This window comes from Artibeus jamaicensis, unplaced genomic scaffold (assembly GCF_021234435.1).
Source record: "Artibeus jamaicensis isolate MK-2021 breed Jamaican fruit bat unplaced genomic scaffold, CSHL_Jam_final contig_1284, whole genome shotgun sequence".
Classification (NCBI taxonomy): domain Eukaryota; kingdom Metazoa; phylum Chordata; class Mammalia; order Chiroptera; family Phyllostomidae; genus Artibeus; species Artibeus jamaicensis.
Window position 1 is genome coordinate 6,049,629 of NW_026521249.1, and position 16,759 is coordinate 6,066,387.

Here is a 16,759-nt window from a genome sequence, read left to right on the forward strand (position 1 = left end):
TATATATTTAACATGCTGTTCCCAGTCCTGACCTTAAGTGACAAGGAGAGAAAACAAATGGTTTAACACAATCTCTGCATTCAGCGGTGTATTGTGAAAACACTACGTAAGTTAAATCTGCAGGCTTGTGGCAAGACGGCAATCAAACCAGAAAATGCTGGGAGAGCTGGGTGCCGAGCCTTGGGGTCAGGGACTCCACAGGCAGGCCAGGGACATGGTAAGACATCATTGAAATCACCAGCTCTGAAATCAGATGATCAAGGGTTTCAACCTGGCTCCACGTATCCTAGATGGGTCACCTTGGGTAGAGAGTTTCACCTTTCAAATGTGTCACCTATGAAATGGGGAGAGTAATAACAGTACCATGAGCTGTTGTGAGGAACAAGTTAGATGTAAATACAGCACAGCACCTGCCACATGGTAAGTGTGGCCTTAATAATAGCTAGTACTCAGTGAGGGCTTTCCACATATCATCAAACTCCTTTCTCTCAAAATAACCCCATGAGCTAGATGTTATGATAATTCCCATTTTACAGAGAAAAACGATAAATAGCGTGCCTAGGGGTCACGCAGCTGTTTAAACTGGCTGTTAAACCTAGGCATGCTAGTTCCAGTCTATGTATAATATTTCTCATTTACTTTTACCAATAAACCAACTATTAATAATATTTGTTAAGTTTATATTTATTAGCAGTGTTTGGTTAATTTAATATTAATTTTAGAATAAATTTATATTAATAAATGAATAAACGGTAGTTATTTTTTTAATTCTTGGAGACTGGATCATGTAATAGAGAAGTAATAGTCAGAAACATTGTAACATACAGTAATGGCAACTGTTAAGTCGACAGAGCACCAAGCCCTACCAACAAAAATGGAGACAATGGATGTAAAACCCATTGTGAGAGTTTCCTTGGCACTTACCAGAGATCTCTGGAAACCTAGGGTTCAAGGCATCTGTCCCCACTCTGATTTTGGTAGTCTCAGCGCTCTGCTAATTTTTCCCTTTCCTGCTTGCAATGGGAAATCTCACTTTTATATTACACTCTGGATGCCAAGGCTCCCACGGGGGTAGAGTTTGGAGTCCAGACCTACCCTCAGCACCTGAACTAATCCTGGGCAGTCGCAGTCCCATGATCCTAGGAGACATCAGAAGTCTATGCCTCAGAAAGTTGTTAATTTAAGGACGAAAGGTAAAAGTGTTAATATATCACATTTTCATGATCTTTTTAACTTACAGTATTTAACCCATGCCAAAATTCTTCATAAATGAGAGGCTCAGGTCCCAAGATGTAACTGGCACAGGTCACAGAGTACATCTCACAACCAGGATCTAATTACAAGGCTTTCTAGCTGTGAGAGAGCTGTCTCCTTTCTCCTGGTCCCTTACATCTATCTACATAACCTGCTAATCCACTCCAAAGTGGGGTTTATGCTTTATCCTTAAGGTGATTCTGGGAATTCCAAGAATTTTAAAAGGTTATTGATAAGATACTGTTTGGTTGCCTGTTCCATTAGTACCCTGGTTGCTAGATTTTTTGTGACCCAGCAATGACGACTCTAGATCAGCAGATTCCATCTGGTGTACATCAGCACACTGGTGTGCTGCAAGACTTTTTATTTTGTTTAATTTTTATTTAATCTTTATTGTACTGTTTCCATTACCATTTAGTCCCTTTACTTCTCCCTCCCCCAGCAATCACCACACTGCAAGAATTTGTAAACAAGTAATACCTGATTAGCCAGGGTCACTGACTTGTTTTTCATTAGATTGCCAAATTAAAAAGAAAATGACAACAGCCACAACAATAGTTGCCTAGTGTGAATTAATCAAAATTATACCTATTTTTGTCAGATTGGTAAAAAGTATATTTTTTGGTCTGCTGCTGAATTTTAGTCATTAATTTATGTGTGCCCCAAGATGAAAAAGGTTGAAAATCACTGCTTCCAGAGACTATGAAATCTCGTTTTGCTTACTCAATAGTTATTGTGAGCACTGCCTTCTGTTAGCAGATTCCACCTCACAGTCACTGGGTTCAGCATATTTTCTGGCCCTGACCAGTTTCAGAGTCCATTTCCCTTAACACAGTGATTCACTTAGACATGGACATACCCCCGAAGGGAAGGTGATCAGGAGTCTTTCCTGGTTTTGCTATAAAGACACTGGGAGAAAGAAGTTCTCTGCTAAGTGAGATTTCTAAAATGAGGAGGTGCTCATCTGGGGTCTTCAGTGTACCTCTTAGGTTCATATATCATTCAGTGTCTGTATTTCATACCATGGATCAAAGCCTATTTTCAGAATGCAGGGAAGACAAAACAAGTGGAAATAAGAGACAGATGGTGAAATTCCTAGCAGAGTTCGAGTGCTTGAGGCCTCTGTGGGTGCATCTCTTCCTTCAGTCCTGTGAGAACTTCCCATAGTCCTCCCAGCCAAATGAATATATTTCTTTTCTTGATCAAGCTAGTTTGATATTGAAAGCTCCTTAAAAATCTTCTCTAAAGTTTTCATGAAACCTAAGCCCTTTTGAAATATTGTTGACTTATATGTATCTTGTCACCATTTGTCTTTACCACCACACCCCACACTGAAATGGCATCTTATTCACTGCTCTGTCTGAGGCATCTAGAAGAGAGCCCTGCACACAGGAGGCACTCAGTAAAAAAGAGCGAGATCATATGGTATTTGTCCCCTGTGTGGGCAACTTTGCCAGTAAGTCTCCCGTCCACCATGGATGAAAGTAACACTACCAAGACATGATCTGCTTGGGGAGGAGAGGTGGCCAATCTCTTAGAGGAGAAGGGCCAGGAGCCCCTTCCTCAATGGCTTTTATTAGGTTGTAATACACAGGAATACAAGCGGCAAAGATCAAACAATAGATAACATTCAAAGAAATCTGAGGGCTTAGTCTGAGTCAGTGTCTATCAGGAAAGGGGGTTGCAGCAACTTTGGGAGACATACTCATTTCCTGCTCAGACCCTTAACATATGAATGAAAGCACTCTTAGCAAAGCGGGCTTCACAGGACTTTTAGGAACTCTTTCTTAAGCTCAGTCTCCCTGGATCTCGCTCTAGCCGTCAAGAGGCTGCACCACCTCCTCCGTCACAGGTTTCAGGCTTAAGTGGATTAGAGTCAGGAAGCACTTCTCCCAGAGAAGTGGGGAGGGTCCCACTTGGACTCGGGGACTCAGGCTATGTCAGAATAGCCAGGGGGCGAGGGTCCATCATTCCCTCTTTGTTGCAGCCCCCCAAGTCCTTCCATGATGGTTTCCCAAGTGATCGTGTCTGGCTCAGGTTGCCCCTCCTCTGAGGGGTCATACCTGTCTCTGACTAACTGACCATGCATTGGGGGCAGGGGGATGAAGCAGAGGCAGAATTTGCTACCAGAGACAAGCTTTGTGTCCTTAGTGGCTTGCACTCTGGAGATTGCTCACTCAGTCTTAGCCATGGGGGGCAGTTACAACTCCTGAAACCAGGCAGAGTGGTTCCCTATAGTCCCTCACTGCCTAGCTTATTTCACTCAGCATAATGCTCTCCAGTTCCATCCATGCTGTTGCAAAGGGTAGGAGCTCCTATTTATCCCTGCTGCATAGAATTCCATTGTGTAAATGTACCATAGTTTTTTGATCCAGTCATTTATTGATGGGCACTTAGGTTGCTTCCAGCACTTGATAATCAACAAAAGAAAAAAAGCAAGCAAAATATAACCAGAGACACTGAAATTAAGAACAATCTGACAAAACCAGAGGGGAGGTGGGAGGGGATAGTGGGGGGAAGGGTTTTCAGGAACTACTATAAAGGACACACGGACAAACGCAAGCGGGAGGGTAGAAGTAAGGGAGGGAGCAGGGTTTGGCTGGGTATGGGGGGAATGGTGTGGAGGGGAATGCAGACAACTGTAACTGAACAACAATAAAATAATTTTAAAAAACAACAACAAAAAAGAGTGAGTGGATGGACAATGGGTAGATAAGGCAGAGCAAAATGCAAGACCCTGAAGCTCTCTCTAGAGAGATGCTGCAGGAAGACAAACCAGCTCTGAAGTTGTGAGGCATGAGAGAGCTCCCTGGGACTCTACACAGACTGAGCCACTTTAGACTCTCAGAGGCAACCCTTCTGCTCCTTCAGTGGGAGGACAGTGAACTGCTTTTTCCATTCATTGGAAGACCTCAGGCAGATGTCTGTGAACTAGGCATGGGGTCTTTCACTAATAGACTTTCCTTTTTATAGAACCAAATAAAATCAGGAATTTTTCTGAAGACTGTGCAAGATCCTGAAATGATAATACAATGAAGGATTAGGTGAACATGTCAACCCAAAAATGGTATTGTAATAATTCTGACTGAGAAAATAGCCTCACAGTATGAGCTGATTGTATATGCACCTAACTGGGTAGGCCATAGTGGGTAGTCATGCCTCAGGCCTATAAAAAGGTTTATTTTTTCCTTAAGCAAGCCCTGTCCATTGTTCTTGTGTATCTAGATTAATGTACCTGTGAAATGCCAGAGTGATCCTGTTTTGAGATATCCTTGAGGCACAACCACCCTCAAAGGAACAAGCGATCTGGTTAACTATCCTGTGCCTTGCTTTCTCCCACTTTCATGTAATCCTCCTTATTATTTCTCCTTAATTCTAAATTCCAAAGCTTTCATTCTTCAGAGGATTCTCTCAGTCTTGCTTCCAGTTGTGATCTTGCTTCCAGTTGTGTCCTGTTTCACTCAAATAAACTCATACAATTGTCCTACAGCTTTGGAGGTTCTTACATTAACCAACACCTTGACATTCAGCTCCGCCCCTTGTTGAGCATGCGCCACATACGAACTACAGAGGGTACTGTAAATACTGAGTAGACATCTCTCTGCAGTGATGGAGCCTTAGAGGAATTAAGACACTTAAGGAAGATCTCACATAGCAGGCAGTGAACAATAATGAGTTTCCTGGGTAGAAAAAAAAAAGTGAAGTAATAACGCCTAAAGATTTTATTTCCAACCCTGTTTTTCCATCAGTTATATATGTTCAATACAAAATTATATTCATTCAATTGAGATTTTGTCTGATGCTGGGTTTGTCAGATGTTCTACGTCACTCTTAGAAAGAGGAGAGTGGAAAGGGAATGAACTCAAACAAATGACAATAGGATACTGGTCCTTTTAAAGGGGTTGCTATAAAAGAGAACACAATTATTTCAAGTCTGAATGTTAAAAACCTATATTACCCACAAGTACTTGGTGAAATTGGCTGCACAAATCAATTTGTAGGGCCATCGGATTTGAAATTATGAAAGATGTCATCCCACCACAGCTAATCTGTCCTCACTGTGTTTGCCCCCTCCAGTGGGGAGAACCAAAACTAACATTTGTTGGGTACATAAGATACAGAGAGATCTGATCAGATCACTGGGGAGGAATAGAGAGGGGCCATACAAGGAGGTTCTTCAGGCAATGAGAAACAGTCTAGGATGGGATTGGCTGAGAAGCTGAATGCCTCCAGAAAACACGGAATTATGGGCCAGAAGATTTGAAATAAAAGAAGGGCTCTCAGGCTCTTGATCACTGGCTCTCTTGGTCTTGGGCTCCCTTCCTACAGGAGGGTCAAACTCATTTTCACCAGGAGCCACATCAGCCTTGCAGTTGCCTTCAAAGGGCTGAATGTAATTGCAACTCCTTAACTGTTAAGAAGTTACATTTATACAGTCGTAAAATTACATTTGGCCCTTTGAAGGCAACCACGAGGCTAATGTGGCCCCCAGTGAAAATGAGTATGACTGCCCTATCCTAGAGAATGACTGGATTATTGTATTGCAGCTTCTGGCATTTCCCAACAGTCAGTATTTTGTATGTGAAGGAACTCCAGGTCTAGTCTAGGATCAGGCTGGCCTGGCAGAGGGTGGCAGGGTTATGCTTCTTTGGGTGTTCTAGAGAGGAGGAGCTCTGAGGCAGAAGCACGCCATGCTTCCAAAATTGTGTAGCTTTTGTATCTTATGTTGTTTTAGTTTCTCAGCTAACCCTATAGAAATAAGATGATTAAAAAATAACAAGGGAAATGATAGGAGAACTCAGGTGTTAAAGAATTTATCCTTAATTGATAGGCTTAAGTGACTAATGCTTGTAGAAAGATGTTATTCCAAAGTTGTGTGGCTTTTGAATAAAGCCACACAACTGTCCTTTATCACCAAACCTCTGCCTCCAGAATTTTGCCTAGAGGGTGGAGGCAGGCAGCAGGACCCCACATGCTATTCATTAACACAAATGCTGTTATTAGATTGAAGGGGTCCATTTGCCCATGTGCATTAAAGGCCAATAAGAGACGAGCAGGAGTTTACAGCCAAGAAAGTAAGGATTTATTAAGGACATGGCACCATGAGCTAATGCTCAAAGACCTGGCTCCCTGATGAATTATAGGGGATGGGTTATACAGGGGAAAAAATCATGGTGACAAATAGAGTTAGGGCTGTTGTATCTACTGATTGTCTGGAGCTAGGGTAGAAAGTAATTGATCATTGCATCTGGTCCTGATGTCAGATGTGGAGTTGTTTTGTCCAACTTCACAAGGATTCGTTCTGGGGAATCTTTCCATTTTCCTGAGTCCAGAGCTAAATCACAACTGAGGCCAAGCTATTATGTTTAGTTTGATTGAAAACTGCCCCAATAGCCAATAGATCAAAAACTTTGTTTCTAATTTACTGGAGTCTGACCAGAACTTCACTGTTCTGAGGGCTTAATAATTAAGCAAGGGAGAGAGAGAGAGGTGAGTGAGTCAGAAGACTACTGAGGTCAGTCTGAGCCAAAGGGAAAAAAATCAAAATAAAAGGCCAGATTAAAGAAAATAAGGTCCCGTGTGGTTATGCCAGTCACTGTACAAATGCCTTCTCTTAGTTAACCATCATAGCAAGCAATGAGAATAGTAGTAGCAGTGTATCCATTTTTCAGAGAAGCTAGACAACCTGCCAAAGCTAGGCAGGAGCAGAGCAAGGCTTTGAAGGAAGTCAGACTCCAGTAACCTTACTCTCACCCACAAACTATTTTCTATGCTAGGCTATCTAAGGAGGGATCTCTGGCAACAATATTACAAACAAAAGGAATAGGCATAAAATATATATATTTCATTATGTATATAATGTATATTTTATACATAAAATACATATACTTTTTTTAACCAAATTTAGCAGTGCAGGTTGAAAGATAGGTGTAACCTGGAGGAGACCAGGCTGTAAGGCTGCCTACACTTGCCTTATATATGAAAACCCATCAGCACCTGGTAGAATAGTCCTCCCCTCCCCCAAAACCTACATGCTTCATAAGTCATGGAAACTTCACTGACAGTTTTCAGAAAAGAAGGGAGAGAGGCTTAGATGGCACCTCAGACAACAGAAGGCTTCAAAACTCCCTTTCAACATGCCTTTGTCTCTTTCCCAGAACATTTTCCTTCCAGAATGTGCACATCTCCTCCCCATTTCCCACCCTCCAGCCCAGCCCTAAGCCCTCAGCCCTAGTTTCTTGTCCCGCATGCATCTCAATATCCTCCCACCCAAACGAAAGTCTGCTAACTGGAGGAGGGGTGTCAGTGGGAAAAATAAACAAATAACGAAGCCAAAAGCAACCAGGAGAATAAAGGAGAGTCTTCAATCATCCCTCCAAAAGCAAGTGATGAGATTTTACGTTTTTAAGCCCGCGTAATGTGCTAGACGTTCTTGGCCCTGGGATTGTTCTTGGCCCATGAATAAGACAGGCTGGAACTCACATTCTACAGAGAAGACCCAGACATTAAATTAACAGACAAATAAATCAACCAAATCATTGTAGGACGAAGTAAAGGCTAGGAGGAGAAAACATTTGATACTATGACCAGAACTGGTGGGAGAGAGCTACTTTATATTTTGTGTTCAGCAAAGGTTTCTCCAACAAGGTGACTTTTGGTGTGAGTCCTAATGAGAAGGAAATAGCCACGCGCAGAAGTGCATTCTAGATGGAGAAATTAGCAAATTCAAAGGCCGGGAATCAGTTCTAAGAGGGTTGAGGAAACCTGGGGTGAAATGAGTGAGCAGGGGAGAGAAATGAAAATAGAGAGGTAAATGGGCAGGACTTCATGGTCTGGATTTTAATCCTTCATCAAATGGAAAACCATTATGGAAATTGAGCAGCAGTGATTAACATTTTCTAAAGAGTACACTGACTGCTATTTGGAGAATAACTGTGGAAATCAACAGAAGCTTCCTATACCCTCAACCCAAGGCTGTTTGGCATTGGCATTCATTTGCTCATAGCATTCTGCTGGTTTGTTAGATTAGGTGTTTATTGTAGGAGCCCAGGTACCACGGGGCTTACTTAGATCATAGTGATCAATTTCTATGGGAAATTAAGGCAACCAAACCTGCTATGAGGAGTTGAGAAAAGGGTGAAAAATGACTTGAAGGTTTTGAGATGGGTCAGTAGTGGGGATGAATTAGGCTGTATGTAGGAAGGGATAGAAAGAGAGATAAGAAATGCAGAATTGAGACCAAAATTATTTATTTATTTATAAATAAGGAATGCATCACAAATTTGCATGTCAACCTTGTGCCATGCTAATCTTCTCTGTAGCATTCCAATTTTAGTATATGTGCTGCCAAAGCAAGCTAGAGACCACAATTTTTAAAACTCTATTTTAGCCTAAGGAATTTTGATTTTTTATCAACAGTGAGGAAGCCAGCAAAGGATATATAATTGTTCACTTTGCTTTTAACGAATTCTTAACTGAAGTAAAATGAACATGAAGGACTGGTTTCATGGAAATACCCCTCACTCAGAAGGGCCCGTGCCCAGTTTATTGCCCTGTTGTTGAAATTTTAAATAATTTTGTCTTTGAATTTCTGTTTTTTAACTGAAGTTCAGTGCAACAATGGAACATTTGTGTAAACAGGGGTGATTTACAAAATATGTGTGTCTACTGTTTCTTGCCACCCTGTTTGCATATAGTGTTTATGTTGCTACGAGAACACGGAATTCCACCATGCATAGCAGTTCAGGGAGGCACAAAATGAGTGCAAAGAAAACATATTACAGCCCCGACTGGTGTGGCTCAGTGGGCTGAGTGCTAGTCTGTGAACCAAAGGGTCATCGGTTCTATTCCCAGTTGGGCACATGCCTGGGTTGCCACCCGGGTCCCTGGTATTATAAGAGGCAACCGCACATTGATGTTTTTCTTCCTCTCCTTCTCCTTCCCCTCCCTTCTCTCTAAAAATAAATAAATAAATAAATAACCTTTAAAAAAAGAAAATGTATTATGGAAGCCAACGGTTTTCAAAGAGTGTTGGTAGAATGCATATCAAAAAAACAATAAAATTTATTTATTATTCTACTGTTAATGGATACTGGGGTAGATTTACAGTTTGAGATGATCATGAATTGTGTCACTATGAATATTCTTGTACACATCTTTTAATGCACATGTTTACCCACATTTGATGGGTGTTTATGTAAAGGTGGAATTGCTGTGTCAGAGGACATGTATATACTCAACTTCAGTTGATAACTGCTAGTTTTTCAAAGCAATTATATAAATTCTGCTTTCCTGACAGACTTGCAAAAGTTCTGTCTGTTCTATGTCCCTCCCAGCACTAACACTGTTTGAGTTTTTAACTGTTAGTCATCCCGGTAAGTGTGTAGCGGTATTTCTTTGAAATCTGAGTTTGCAGGTCCTTAGTTTCTAATAAGATTTATCAGCTCTTCATTGTTTATTGCCTTCATTCCTCCAAGGTTACTTACTTTTTTCTTCTTATTTTGTAGGAGTTTGCTATATATTTTATACTACTCCTTTGTCAGATAAATGTATTGTAAACTTTTACTACTCTGTGGTAGGTATTTATGGTTTTAAATTTTAATACAATCTGATTTATTAGTACTTTCCATTTTAGTTAATATTTTTGTTAATATCTTGATGGACCATTCCTGTGGCAGCGCCTTGGAGACTACACCACCCTTTCTGACCTGCTGTTCTGTGCCTACTGCAGTCTCCTTCCCAGCAGAAGATCCGTGGACTGGTGGGAGAATGTTTTGGGACCCCTGGATATCTTGTCAATGCATGTACATTTGAAGTGACAGCAGGTGGGTAGGTACTGAATACTTCTGTTATTAGAGTGCTCTTCTCAAGAGAAGTTATTACGCATAAACTGATTGACTTGAGAATCAAGGAAAAGTGTATTGCACTGCACATTGTAGTAAAATCATAAAGATAATGCCTTACTTCTTAGTTGCATTGAAGAATTTTTATTGCATTGCATCTTCTGTTATATTTAGTAAAATTTTGGAATATTGATAATTAACAAATCAAGAACATTAAATATTCTTTATGGCCTGTAGACAAGATTAATTTACACCCTGGAAGCCAGATGAGGTGTTAACTATATTCAAGTAGCACTTCAGTGGTTTAAAAGGTAATTGTTTTACATTCCAAGAGCTTAAAAGGGATTTCCTAAAATAAAATGTCAAAGAAAAAATATAATGAATTGTTTTCTTAAATTCCCCTTCCATTTTGTGATTGGACTAACACTAGTCAAAATAATTCAACCACAAGAGATAATAGTGAAAGGCAACATTTTGCAGAAAGTTCTACTATTATTGATTAGTTCTATACTAACCACTTTTTTGTACATAAGCAAAATGTAGAGAAATTAGAAAATGAAAAACTATATAATTTTTTTCATCTATATAGACCCTCAGTTTAAATCTGAAGGTCTGAACCATACTCAGCATTCAGGTCCACTCCGCTTTTATCTCCCAGGTCCTGTGGAGAAACAAGGCAAAAGGGAAAAGTAGAATCTTCTTGAGTAGTTTACACTAAAGGGACATTCCTTACTTGCTTACTTGGACACTGAAGGACAGATTCAAGCTGACAAAGAAGTCCCAGAGCAGCATTTTTCTCCCCACCCCACTTTGTTAAGAACACTAAGTGAACGCATCACGTTAACTTGCAATAACACGTGCGCACATCCACTTGTGCGGAGGCTCTGTGTCCCGACTGTGACTTGATCACCAGAGCACTCAGTGGGCTCATGACAGTTCTATGGTACTCAGCAGCCGAAACATATCCAGATAGTTTCCAGAGCCAAAATAGAAATCGGAGTGCAGCAATCAAAATTATAACACAAAAACAAGATAAAGTAATTTGGCCAAATGAAGAAGCCCAGAATTTTGAACTAACATTTTGTACTAAAATTTTCATAATGGTTATGAAAAACCATTCATTATAACCTCTGGTTATAAGAAAGACTTTCACCCCTAAAACCCCAAATGTCATGTGTTAGTGTCTGTATTCTTGATGTAATAAAAGTAGTGAAGGTCAAATCACACAATCTCTGCTTGTCCTTCACAAATAGTAACTCTAAAATGTTTGTGTGTGAGGGGGAAGAGTGGCATATGATATGCACATAATCCATTTTTCTGTATTTAGTCATCTTGATTAATAAAAGTCAAATATATTAAAGCAGATATTTCAGACTTTAGAAGTTAATTTGTTAAATAAGAGTTAACTTAGAGAGACTTTGAGAAAGTAGCTCCAAATGTTGATTTTCCAACCCGGAAATGAATTGTGAAAAAATAAATCCCAGCCCAGTTAGCGTCACTCCACTTTACAGAATCTTCCTTTCATTTTTTGAGGAGTGCAACAGCTTGAGTTAGCTGGAAATTAAAATTCAGAGGTTGAGTTCACTGTGCACTTTAACATTGCGTAAATTCACTGAGCTGAGGCCCTTGTTTGTTTACTCGATAACTTTTTAATAAAGTTCTTAAAATGTACTGCAACTCAGAGCCACTAAAATCACAGATTCTAAAGCTGTGCACATTTCTTTGTGACATGGTGCACTGAAACTAATGCTACACTTTTTAAATAAAATGACAAAGCAGTACAAAGAAACACCACCAATATCTTAGGCTGAGGAAACACAGCTGAAGCTGTGTCTATTATTTTTCTGGGTAGCAATTTCTAAAGTCACCTTAGGGGCTGCTATGAAAAGTCTTCCTCCTTACTCATCCCTTTGACTTGCAAAACACTTACTAGATCTCCTAACCTGGTCCCTGAGTTTAAAGGCCCATTAAACTTTCCCCAGCCCACCCTGAAATCACAAAACACATCCTTAAATGTGTCCCACTTAAACTGTTTCTAATCTCTTTAGTCTATCAGCAAATATGAAAAAGAAATACCTTTGTAGTTTGGTAATAATAATAATAATGGTCAATATATATTACATGCTTCCATGTATCCAGCACAGCGACCCCCCTTTACCTATGTTATAAATGCCCCCCTCACACAGCCAATGAGGTCGATTCTGCATTTCATCATCTGAAAGAGGCCAACAGACACTATGATTTTTTAAATATATACAAATGTAAAAAAGAAAAGTGCTGCTAAATAAACTATGTTTTCTTGCTACTTCCAATTTTTATTTTATAATTGCTGAAAGCACTCTAGTACCATACCAGCCTCTCATTGCTTTGTAGCTTTTTTCCCCAATACATTCAGCCCTCTGTATCTGCGGGTTCAAAAACAGTTTTCCCTCTGTGGTTGGGAATCCAAGGATGCCAAGGGCTGGCTGTATACATTGTTCTACATCATTTTGTATAAGGAACTTGACCATTCTCAGATCTTGGTGCCCACGGGGATTTCTACAACCCATCCCCTCCAAGCACTAAGGGACAACTTTATACCAAGGGACTCAAAACTTCTCCTGCTTTTAGCTGCATGATTTGGTGTGTAACAAACAATTCTTTTACTGACCACAATAACCAAATAAACACAGTTTCAGCTACCAGTGGCTGTCTTCCTTTTTTTGGATAAAATAATGCATTGTTTCTTTGCAAAAAAAAATTAAATTAAAAAATCCTGGTATGATGATTATTTCTCTCTAATGATCGGTATATATAAAATATAAGCCTCACTGCTCTGTTTCTGTGTACACAATAACTTTTGTCTTGAAGTCAAATGCACTGTGTAATCTTACTGAAGACAATTTTAATGGCTAATTAACTCAGCATGTGCAGTGACATCAATGCTCATAGTTCAAGTGAAGTGATGACACTGGGAACAGCATGACCGAGAGTGTGTGTGTTGTGTGTGTATCTGTGTGTGTGCGCTTGTTCGCATGCCCACACCAGCACCCACACTCGGGAAACACCCGCTATCGCTCAACTGCCACACAGTGAATGGCGATTATAAATAGCACTCAGTACATGAATAATCTCAATTTCTGAGATGTGAAAATATAAAATACTATTTCTTCTAATCTATAAAATAGAGCGTGTTGAAAACACTATATAATTGTTAAGAGTCCAAGCCAGAATTTTTACCCAGGAAATCTGATTATGGACTACATTCTCTTAATTGCTACATTACACTAGTCTTAGGAAAATGAAGAAAATAAATCCATGCCCTTATCTTCACTTTGCCATAATGAACTAAGTTGGAACTCAATATAACTTTCACCTTAGGTCTGTGGATTTAATTTCAAACCTTAGCTGCTGCTTCATCTGTTTTTATTAAATAGTGACACCAGTCTTAGTGCTCTGTATAAAGAGGTGACAGTTTCTGACTGGAGAGTTTATGATCTAAATTAGACAGGACAAAGCCAGGAAAATGAGATGACAAAAGATCATGAGAAGCTGGTATTGGTTTTCATTCACACTTCCCATCATCTTTTTGTCCCAATTATTTTTGAGATGGCTCAAGCAGTGAATACGTTCTCTTTATTACGAGTGAAGAATCTGAATATGCCCATATTCACACAGCTAGCAAGGCAGTTCTAGCAATCAGATTAGTCCTATATTTGGAACACATCTATGCTAAAAAATTTGTAATCTTGTTGCTACATTTAACAATTGGATGAATACGATGATCTTATCTGATCACACTAAACTGTCCTGCAAGAGGACAACTTGACCAAGCACCAGATTTCAAACATATACCTTGAATTTAGTGAAAACTTGGCAAGGAGAAATAATTAAGAGCCTGTACTATGAAGCCAGCCATCTTGGTCCATATTCTCACTCTGCCTAACCAGCTCTGCAAGTTTGGTCCAGTTACTTCCCTCCTCTGCGCCACAGATTTTTTATTTTGTTTTGTTTTGTTATCTGTTAGGTGGAGATCATAATAACAATGAAAATTCTGAGTGTAAAGAAAAAGGCTACAATCCTATCAATAAGGTATATATAGATTATAAAGAATAGTTTTTAAAACAGACAGAAACTTAGAAATGATGAGTAAGGATGTTGGAGGAGAACGAGGAGGCACTCTTTATTCTATTAAATTTAAATTGGCTACCAGTTCACCTTCAGTTTTTATATACGTTATTATTCACCTATACATATCTAATCTTTTTAGTGACCCTCACAGGGTTATCAATTCCCAGCCCAGGTATTTTGCTCGCTGAATAATACTCCTGTTTAAATTCCTAGAAAACATATTCACGTATCATTTCCATAGTCCCAGTACAATTTGTTTATGCACCTTGTCAAGAACATCTGATAAATACGGGCTCTGTTCAGGAAGGCACACTGACTTCCTGTTTTTTTGTGAGCACACTCAGGGGACTTACTAAGTAAATGAATGCCCATTGAATTCCTACTTTCACCCATTTCCCTTTTAGTATCAGAGGTAGTTACCCGCTCTTTCCAGGATTGTTAAAAAGCATGTCCATGTGAAGATAGAATATGGAAAATAATTTTTCATTCATGGCAGTATTAGACTGCTCCAGAAGGATAATGTTAAAGAAAAACAGTACAGCTATTGTGAAATATCTTAATTCAGCAAGAAGTCTATTTCCCAGTAGGAAAATCTAGGCTTAACATATACCATATAGGCACATAATACTACTATGCACAACACACTCTTCACATTAATGCAGAGGAGAAGCATAGTGAATAATGTCAAACATCAGAATGTAATACATGATATACTTGTTTATAGTAAACTATGTAACTCTAGTTTGTCTTTCATATTTCCCTTCTTTGGACTTTGAATCCCAAACTTTCCCCCACATGTACTAGCAGGGGTGGGCTCATGACCCAGGCTTCTGCAATCAGAGGGCCTCATCCTCCAGGCCACAGTGGGTCAGGACTAGGCACACATGTGATCAGTTCAGGTCAGTTTCTTCTTGGATACCTTATAAGTAAGCTAGAAAGACAGATTCTCTTTCCTTTCTGTTACAGTGTTGAAAGGATACAAGCTGGAGCTGCTTTGGCAGTATTTCCCAGCCTGTGTGAGGAAACCTACTTGTATAGAAGAGGTAAGGTACAAAGAGAAGCAAAATCAGAGATGAGAGCATGTTACAGCTCCAAAGGGTGCCATTCACCCCTTCACCCCACCTTGAGCTTGACAGGGTGTCATTCCCCTGGAATTCCCCTGTGAACAGTGCCCTCTGGAGGTGTGCCACAAAGTTGTCTCAATGGAGAGAGAAAAACGCATCCAAGTTACCTTGAATGGTATTTCTATTCTCCAAGATGTTCCTGGGGCTTGTCCTTCAGTCCTGTGACTATCCTCTCCAGTTTCATTAGCTTGTTAACTTCACTTAGCTTATCAGCTAGTTTGAGTTGAGTTTTCATCATTTGCAGTTGAAGAGTCCTGAATAATAGAAACTTTCTATAATTGTGCCAAATGCTTACATATAGATAATTTCATTTTACACAGAGAATGTACCTATTTTATGGATGAGGGAACAGAGTTTAAGAATTTGTCTGCTACTATAGCAGAGCAGATTTTTCTTAAATGGAAAGAAAAAGAAGAGAATAAAAATTACATCCAGGGCTCTTCCATGCGAGTTGATCAACTTTTCCTTGAGGGGATGTTCAACATTTTGGCATCTCTGGGCCACACTGGAAGAAGAGCTGTCTTGGGCCACACATTAAATACACAAACACTAACAAAAACTGATGAGCAAAAAAAGGTTTTAAGTAAATGTACAATTTTGTGTTGGGCTGCATTCATAGCCACCATGGGCTGCATGCAGCTCCCCAGCCACGGGTTGGACACCCCTGCTGGGGTATACTATGCTACATGTATTTGTCTCTTAATTCAGACTTGGATTTGGGAGCACACTCACTCACTGACAATTCTGACCAACTACTCTTCACTGCTCCTACCTGCTGTGTGGGCCAACCAAGTACCTGAAGAAGTGTTCACTGTTGAACCCCAATCCTATTTATCAATGCCTTCTTAATAGTTCATATTTATTAAATACTTACTATGCAGCAAGCACTGTTTGGAGCACTCTCTTTATATTAACTCATGTAGTCTTCAGTAAATAACTGTAAGGAAAGTATTCATTACAGTTGTCCGGGTTGTGTGCATAAAGAAACAGAGGCACTGAGAGACAAGAGACTATGTAACTTGCCTTGGTTACAAGTTAACAAATGGAGGCGTATGGATTCAAATGGTGAAAATGACACTCTAGCATCCATCCTTTGCCTAGATGGTCATTATGTGGTGCTCAGGTGTTCTGTCTTAGGCTCTTGAACACATTTACATCACCTGAGCACCTGGCTGCCTGCCCTTTCTAATACCCACTGTTATTATATCTTGAGTCTGTATTCCCTGTCATAGCCTGTGTGCCTATGGGACCTGATTGTTCTTGCTTGTTCGACCTTGGCTACATCTTCATCTATGTCACCTATGGGATTACAGGTAAACTAATGTTTATCGAACCCACTCAGATAATATTTCTAGCACTCAATCCCACAAACCAACAATAGAGGGATGTGTCAAACATGAGCTGGCCCCACAATGAACTAATGTTTCC

General features: G+C 39.9%; 1 pseudogene; it reads right to left on the minus strand.

The window, feature by feature from the left end:
• Nucleotides 1–8,513: 8,513 nt before the first annotated feature.
• On the minus strand, nt 8,514–8,610 carry LOC119044078 (uncharacterized; annotated as a pseudogene).
• Between the last annotated feature and the right edge of the window lie 8,149 nt (nt 8,611–16,759).